General features: G+C 37.6%; 1 pseudogene; it reads right to left on the bottom strand.

Annotated features, from left to right (window-relative positions):
* Nucleotides 1-4,740: 4,740 nt before the first annotated feature.
* LOC148207771 (L-type lectin-domain containing receptor kinase S.6 pseudogene) lies at nucleotides 4,741-6,898 on the bottom strand (annotated as a pseudogene).
* Nucleotides 6,899-9,062: the final 2,164 nt, after the last annotated feature.

A 9,062-nucleotide genomic window follows, 5' to 3' on the forward strand; every position in this document is an offset into this window, starting at 1 on the left:
GGGGTGGAGATCGAACCCACAATTTTTTGTTGGAGATATATGTCAACTACCACTGAGCTATACTTGTTTTGGCATAGGAAAAACTTTGTTAATGATATAAAAAGAGTGTGAGAGAGGAAATTGTCGTGCCACGTGTAGATTCACCCGAAGAAGAATTATTCAAACTGACAGCTCCACCTCGAACCTGTCGAGGTGGGGGACTTAGCCGCTTTCCTGACTTGTATGTTTGTTCAATAGTTCGATCTACTCGGGTTCAATTTGAACAACCCGACAGGTTCGACCTGCAACTCGACAATAATAATCGCCGGTCGTGAGGTTTGTCGAACCCCACACCTATAAATAGAGGGCCTCAGTCTTACCCTGGGTATCAAATTTCTCCTCAAACTTGTTATTAAGTCCGAACTATTAACTGACTCGAGCGTCAGAGATTTTGCTCACTTATGCAGGTAGTTCGAGATTACTGACATCTGAGTTTAACCTTGATTAGGTCAAACCTTGTGCAAATTCTTGCATAAACAAAGAGTAAGCTCAATTAGTTAACAACAAATCTCCAACAAAAAAGTAACGAGTTCGAATCCCTACACCACACATTGTTTTAAAGGAAAAAGAAGAAGAAAAAGAAGAAGAAAAGGAAGCAATGAAATGAAGTGACGTGGATTGAATTAGGAAAATATAATGTAGATACATACCAGGTCAGCATGAAAAAATGGGATGATGTGGCAAAGAAGACTTGGGTTGGACTGTTTCAACTCTAATGGGTGGGCTGAATCAGAATCAGAAATCGGAATGGGTGTTTGTGTTGTGTTATAAAAATATAAACTTCAAACAAAAGAAAGAGACAGAGAAACCCATTTCATTTTGATTTTACCCCTCAAATTAAATTCAATAATGGGTTCCCCTCCGAGAAGAAAAGAAATTCCACTGAATGGCCCCCGCCCCGCCGCCCTCTCCGTCGCCAAAGACTCTCTAAAGATCAAGAAGCCGCCGCTTCCGCCGTCCCGTGCCCTCCAACTCCGCCACCACCACCAGCAACGCCGGCAACCGCCCCTCGTAATCTACGAACTCTCCCCACAGGTTAAGAACGTCCCCGCCGCTGACTTTATGGCCTACGTCCAACAACAAACCGGCTACCACCCCTCCGCCGCCGCCGCCGCTTCTACTTCCTCCGTCGACGTCACCGAACCCGAACCCACGACGGCGCCTCATTCTCCGCCGGGGATCCTCTCCCCCACCCCCACTTCCCTGCCATCCATTTCCCCCAATATTTTCACGCCGACGCCGACACCGCCGCCGCCGCCGCCGGATGATGTAATTTCTTATACGTGGCGTACTGTGGAACCGCCCCCTCTTCCCACGTTCAATCAAAATCCTGTTCATCTTCCTTATGGTTTACCCAATTTTTCACCCCAAGATTTCTTCCACGACAACTCATTCCCGGATAACTTCCCATAATCCCAATTTTTCATTTCTCTGACCAAATTATATTAATTCTCCACCCATATTTAGAGATCGCCAAAAACACTACACACCCATCTGGGATTCCCTTTTTTGTAGGCTAATTCGAGATTCTTTAATGGAAGTCTGATCCTTCTTCTTCCCTGGTTGGCCTATTTCTTATTTCTCCTCTTTTTCCATTTGGTGGGAAATTAGATTAGATATTGGATTGTAGGAGCTTCTTTTGGTTTTCATACCCATTTTTTGAATAATATTGACACGATACAACAAAATGATTTTTTTTTTCTTTTTCTTTCTTCTTCCAGTTTTGCAATATTAGTTGTACAGGCTCTAATGATTGAGCCTTTCAAAACTTCTTCTTTTTCTTTTTTTTTTTTTCTGGTTGACTTGGAATTTATGGCAATAATACTTCCAATTCCCAACATTGTGATCTTCTTCTTCTTTTATTTTCCTTTCTGCAGATTTTTGTTTATTTTATATTGTCAAATTACAGAATGTGGAGACAAGTTTCTGAAAAGTGCTCCCTATGTGGCAGTGCAAATCAAGCCTGTTGGCCCACGGAGAAATTTATTGTTTAGTTTATTTGTGGAAAAGAAATATCAGATAGAAAAGAAAAATACTCGGATAAAGATACTTACAAAAACTTGCTTTTAGTGAATTTAAGGAAAATAAAAAGAAGAAGGAGAAATTGTGAAGTTTGGATCTTAAATTTTAACCTAGGAAATTTAGGTGTGTTTTGAAAAATTTCTGATTAGATCCCAACTAATTAGTTGAATCTAAAATATTTTTAATTTATTTATTAACATATTTATTATAAAATTTTATATAATTATTACTCTACACTATTATATAATTTATAATATATTATCTTTACATGATTTAATTTGAACAAAAATTAAATGAGCTTTTGAACCAAAAAAATAATAATAAATGAGCTTATAAAATGAAAGAGTATATGTATCACATTTTTTAAATGTAATTCTATCCAAAATTAATATTTGAAAATATTCTAAATTTGGATCACATAATTCACAAGCAATTTTAAGATACAAATCTGTAAAATTATAGAATCTATTTGATCCAATGAATCTAAAAACAAGAAACGATTGCGTATCAAACATGACATTTTACATTTCTTCTGTCATCTCTCTTCCATCTAGTTCACTATTGTCGTTATTTAGATAACATAGCAATAAAAACAAATAGCATTTTCTATTAATAATTGGTCATTTAATTAAAAATGTTATTTGCTTTTTTCTTCCTTTTTAATAGATTGACAGAAGTGATTGAGCTTGGTTTCTTTAATTTGGAGGTGGTGTCGGATTCTCTTCAGGTGATCATGAAGATTAAGAACTCTCAGTCTGACGATTCGGAGCTTGATTGGTTGGTGAAAGAGATTGTTGATCTTACACGATTCCTGAAATTTACAAGCTTTTCTTATTACCCTTGACCTTGCTCATGCATTAGTAAGGATGGCTGTGGATGATGAGGTTTCTGGAGTGTGGTTGGAGGAATGTCTCTCCCCTCTTCTTCTTGGGAAGACGACTATCGGACGCTTAGGGTCCTCGTTTTTAGTTTCTTTCGTGTTTTGTTGAATATATATATATATATATATATATATAGACATGCTTTTACTAGAAATGCCACCAACTTCTATCTAATTGACCAATTACTTAATTTTACTGAGTTGATATTTTTAACTACCAAATAAGTTGTTAAGATAAAAATTTATAACTCTCAAATAAATTAAATTTAAATTCATTATCAAGAATTGTTCTTTATTGTATGCACACATCCTTTTTCATTGATGTGTTTTTAATTGATCAGAGATGTGAAAAGGATATGGTGTAATTATAATATGTATAATTCTTATTATATACGCAAGTAAACAATATGAATAGAAATTGAATGTCAAATTCAAACACTTTAAGTAAATTCAAAAATGAAAATGAATGTCATTATCATTTATATTGCTTTCCATTTCGATGCTTTTTCATTTTTATTATTGTCAATAAACAACAGGGATTATACCATTTCTATAAAAACTAACAAAGAAAAATAACAATTTGTACGAAGAGGCCAAATAAAAATGAGCACCATTTTTTTTTTGTCATAAATTATGGTTTGGTTTCAAACGTAGTCTTCGAAATACCAAACATTTTAATTTATTCTCAAAATTTTGTAAAATACATCCAGACATCAACGACAAAAATGCACTTTTAGTTTGTACAGAACTTCCAAAATAAAATTTTAAAAAATAGATTTTGAATATCTTTTATTTTATATTCATTTTAGTCTCTATATTTTCAAAACGTTCATTTTAATTACGTTTAATCTTTATTTGAAAATTTTTAAAACATTTAATACCTAATACATGACTCTATTTCAGAAAAAAAAAATTGAGTGAAGTGTCGTATTAATTCATAAACGAAATAAGTTTCACAAATTAAAGTCTTCAAGTACACATTTGTGTAGGTCTTACTGACCCTCATAGAATATTAGGGAAAAAAAACAGCTAAAATTTTGTAATCTAGAAGATCATAAACTTTATTTTATGTGAAAAGGTGAAGATTATTGCAGTTGAAAAAGAGAACCCTAAATAAGATAAGACCCACATCTTCAATCTTTCTTTATGATGCAAAGTCTATAAAGTTGAGTATAATGATAAAATGAGACTTGCCAGTTGCCCCCCATTTTTCTGTATGGTTTCAAGTGGGAGTAGTTGTGTAATCAGAAGCTCTTTTTGCGTATCTTTTTAAAGAGAGAAAACCCACAAAAATGGTGAAAAGAAAGAAGAAAAGTGTCTCCAAATTGCAATAATAATGGTTGACTTGAAACAGAGCCACAACTTGAAGAAATTTCTTTGAACAATTTGCAGAATTGAGTTATTTAGACGCAGTCATGACGCGTTTATATGGCATCCAAACTATTTAGAGAAGGAAATTCACTCATGTAAAAGTCAAAAAAAGACAGTATATATAAATTGGAAAGTTTCAAAGATGAAAAGAGAGAAGCAAGAGAAGCCCATTGCTACACTTTACTTAACCATTTATATGTGTGCGTTTTTGGGGTCAATCTGTTTGAATATTTCATGAATAAATTCAGTTTTGGGGCCTACAAGTCTACAACAAATCTATCTAACACCATTATTCTGGTTTGAATTCTTATTCATGTGATGTGAAAGTGAAGCTATCATTGTCTTCTTTAATGTAGGAATATCTTCTGATACCAAACAAAAACATACCTGTCTTCCTTTTAAGACACTTCCTTGAAGTTTGACCAGAAACCATACAATGTCCCAAGGTGACTGCTTCTTCATTGGCAACATTTGAAGTCTTTGATCACTTTCTGGTTCAGCTAGCTAAATTGGCTCTTGGGGTCATCCATGCCGACTCATCGAGCCCGAGATAACTGCCACAATAATTCTCAACGTCTTCGACATCGTCGGGATCGAAAACGGGCCTGATGCTTACTCTTGGTTTCCTTGATGGCAGTGGAGGGAGTGGTGCTTCCCCTCTAAGAATCCTGCAGCCTCTTTCACAGTTGGCCTATTTTCATGATTTGGGTGTACACAGAAAAGTCCTACCATTAGCATTCTCTCCATTTCTACTATATTGTACTTTCCCATCAACCTTGAATCAGAAGCTTCAATCAGTCTCCCAATTTCCCATAGATCCCAAACCCAATCGACAAGCACCGTCCCGTCGTCGTTTACTGGCCTCCTTCCCGATGCAACTTCAAGCAACACCACGCCGAAGCTGTAAACGTCAGTTTTGACGGTAGGAACGCCAGAATAAACATATTCAGGGGCAAGATATCCCATTGTCCCCGCTGGTATGGTTGCTTCCCTAGTGATCGAGCTGTGTTCATACACTTCTGCTAAACCGAAATCCCCTAGTTTTGCGTTGAACTCTGCATCAAGCATGATGTTGCAGGTCTTGACGTCTCTGTGGATAACTTGGCTCTCACACTCTTCATGAAGATAAGTCAGGGCTGAAGCAACTCCAAGAACTATGGAGAATCTCTTCTTCCAAGGAAGGATAAACAGTGAATTGGAGGAGCTCTTGTGAAGTAGTTTGGCAAGGCTTCCATTGGGCAAGTACTCATAAACAAGGACCAACTCATTTGCCTCGCAGCACCATCCATAAAGCTGAACCAAATTCTTGTGTCTTAAGCAACCCACCATTGTTGCGAACTCCGTGGTGAAAGGATTGCAGAGACGATCGTTTCCCGATCGCTCAAACCGCTTAACAGCCACGTCCCCACCAGACGGAAGAACCCTTTGTAGACAACTGCAGAACCACCTTCCCCAACAACTCTGTTTTGATTAAACCCCATTGTAGCCGACTTTATCTCCCCCAGAGACAATCTTGTTGGAACCCTGTTCATCTCAACTTCACAGGTTCTATCGCTTCCTCGCTCTGCTCTTCTCATTCTACCTCTCAGTTTCTTTATCAAAACAAAGGTAGCCAAACCAACAATTGCAACAATGGAGCACAAAAATGCAGCTAAACCTCCCAAACCAAGGGCCATCTCTCCAATCTTCTTCCTCCTTTTCCGAGGATCAACGATCCGACTGTTGTTAGCGCTCGAATCCTCCGTCGAGCACATGAAACAGTCTCCTCCATTAACCGTGTCAACAGGAATGAGAGAAGGGACTAACCCAAAAGTTTTGAAGCGCCATCTATGGACCATGTAAAGTGCAGAGCCCTGTCCATTGGAGGCAGAGAACCCCACATACATGAACTCCTTGAATTGCCTGGAGAGGTCAATCTGCGAAACCAGAATTGGGTTTGCGGGTCGGGTCTGCGAATACCCGACCCAGACCCGGATCATCTTGGAGTCGTCCCTGTACTCGATCCAACAGTAACCTGTCTCCATTTTTCAGAACAATGCCCCTCGACCCAGCATCCACAGAAGCCAAAGATGTAGGTGTATTCACATCAACGGCGATATGGTTATCGTTAATGTCACCGAGAGTTGGGTCGAAATTGGTGTCGAATTCGACGGCGATGAAAGAGTGGTGGGAATTTGGGGGCGGGTCAGGGAGGCCCATGTAGCCACGAGAAGGGGTGAAAGATTTGGAATCGGAGGTGAGGAGAAAAGCGATTCCATCGGGGAAAGGACAGAGAGGGGTGGGGAGGATGGAGAGGGAGAACCGGGAGGAGAAAGAGGCGGTGGAATTGGTGGCGAAATCAAGAAAGCGAATAGGGTTTATGTAGAAGGCTCTTCCGACGCCGGAGGAGGAGGAGGAGGAGGGGGAATTGGAAGAAAAGGGAAGGCAATTGAGTTCTTGAGTGAGAAGAATGGCGTTGTTTCGGAGACGGGCGTCACCGGAGAGGGTAACGTTCTCGGCGGGCAAGAAAGCGGAGGCGAAATCGGAGAGGATCAAGAAGAACAAATGAAGCAAAAAGATCGGAGAAGAAGACGAGTGCATCGTCATCATCGGAAGAAGACGGGTTCGAATTCCGCCGGATTATCGAAAATAAATCTTACAGAGAGCTTCCATAACTGCCCACCGGCCGGCGGCCACCACTCACACTCTGACTCAGCTTCCTTTGCTTCGCCGTTCGGCTCAGAGAAACAGAGCGGGAAAATCGTATTGGTATTGTAGTTGATTTCCGTACTTGGACAATTTTCGAAATAGAATGTTTTTGTTTTAAGTATTAAATTAACATCATATAAAATCTTTCATCCTTCAGAAAACAAAAATAAGTATCAAAGAAAAACAAAATATACTTACAGTGTTCTCTACTTCTTAGTTCTTTAAAATTAAAATAAAGAATTGCTTAACAATTGTATCTTTTTTGTCGATCATACAACATGTATACTCAAATTTTATTATTATATTATAGTTTAGAATATTAAATAATAAAAAAGTAGATTATTTGCCCAAAGCTCGACTAATTAAGCTTATATAGATTTGGACGAAAAAGTCAAAATCTCCACCGTAAAGGAAAATTAGACATTAGAGAATATGTTAAAAAGAGAGAGAAATTAATATATTAGAGAGATGTTGAGATAGAGTGAGCTTTTAAAAAATTTATTCTTATTTAAATTTTATTTTCTATGTTTTAAAATTTATTTAAAGCCAACTTGAACTGCTAAATCGGTTAAGACATATATGATTATGAATTTAACTCACACCTGTTAAACTCAAAAAAAAAAAAAAAAAAATTACGACTATAAAAATACCTTGTGAAAATTGAAATTGAAATTAAACATATAAATCGAATTACACCTCAGTGATCCATGTAATAAAGTTAAAGTAATTCAGTTCACTGTCATTTTCAATTACGGTACAGAGCCCAGGTATTTTTATCATTATTGTATAGAAAGCCAAGAATGTACTGTAAGATGATAAAACCAAATTGTGGGATCTAAGATTTTATTTTTGAAGGGCAAATCATAGAAACATCATTCTCAGTTTCTTGGAAGATAACTTAAACACTACAGGAGAGAGAGAACAAGAGACTATTATCCAACAAAAAACACATTCTGTAACCAAACTGTCCTTTGTATCAGTTCAACCTCCCAGCAAATGAACACACATAAAAAAATATATGATCTACCAAGATTTGAAGTTGAGAGTTGAAACTTCCAACGAAATTGAAAGTGAAATTAAGCCAATATTGAAAAGAAACATCAGTTGACACACAGGGAGAAGTCTTGCCGTAAAACGCCTAACTCCTACCTCACACAGCTGCCTTCGAGAAGTCGATTCAAAGCTTCTTAGCAGTCTCAACTCTGAAGGACATCAAACATTTATTCCTGCGATTGTAAAAAAAAAAGGTACATGACACGAGTTTTATAGTGAATTGGGACACATCGAACCAGAACATGTGAACTATGACAAGTAACATTACTACAATGCAAGGGTCTTGTCGCCCGAGAATGCCATGCTCGTAAAATGCTATCCTTCTAGTATAACTCTATCTCTACTGCAGAAAAGTTTTGACTTCTTTGTTCTACACTGACCATGATTTTCCCTCGTTGACCAAAGAGTAAGAAAGAGGGCTTTGTGGTTGCGTATAGTTTAAATATGCAACTCAAACTTCTTCCAGTAATCCAGGCTTTCACAGAGAGTTGGAATGAAATAATAATAACACCTAACACTAAAAGATTGTTAATGGAATATGGAAAAGGAGAGGGAAACATATCAGAGAGTCAATCATGTCTCGTACCTTTCTGGGATAGTAGTGATTGCTGGGATGCTGGCACAGGGGATTGAAATTTGATCCATACAAGACTCATTTAAAATCAAAGGCTATGTTTGCGGGTAGCTAAAAGCACTTTTGTAAAAACCAAAACCAGTTCCACCAAAAAAATTCTACTTTCGGAGCAATATAAGTGCTTGACAAACAAAAAAAACGTTGCTTGTGAGTTGAGTCATGAGTGTAGTAGCGATGGAGAATTGGATCATCATCTCTCGTATCCTTGCTCAGAAAGATGATGGCTCTGATGTTTTTGTTTACTTGGTCAAATCAGGTTTTCGAGGTTTTATGGCCCTTGCTTTGTCCGGGATGAAATGGTACAAAGTGCAAATAAAAAAAAAAGGAAAGACTCCAAAATGTGAAGGTGTACTTGTGTTCTTTACTTGGTCAAAA

This window comes from Momordica charantia, unplaced genomic scaffold, assembly GCF_013281855.1.
Source record: "Momordica charantia cultivar OHB3-1 unplaced genomic scaffold, Mcharantia_2.0 BLBB01000088.1, whole genome shotgun sequence".
Taxonomy (NCBI): domain Eukaryota; kingdom Viridiplantae; phylum Streptophyta; class Magnoliopsida; order Cucurbitales; family Cucurbitaceae; genus Momordica; species Momordica charantia.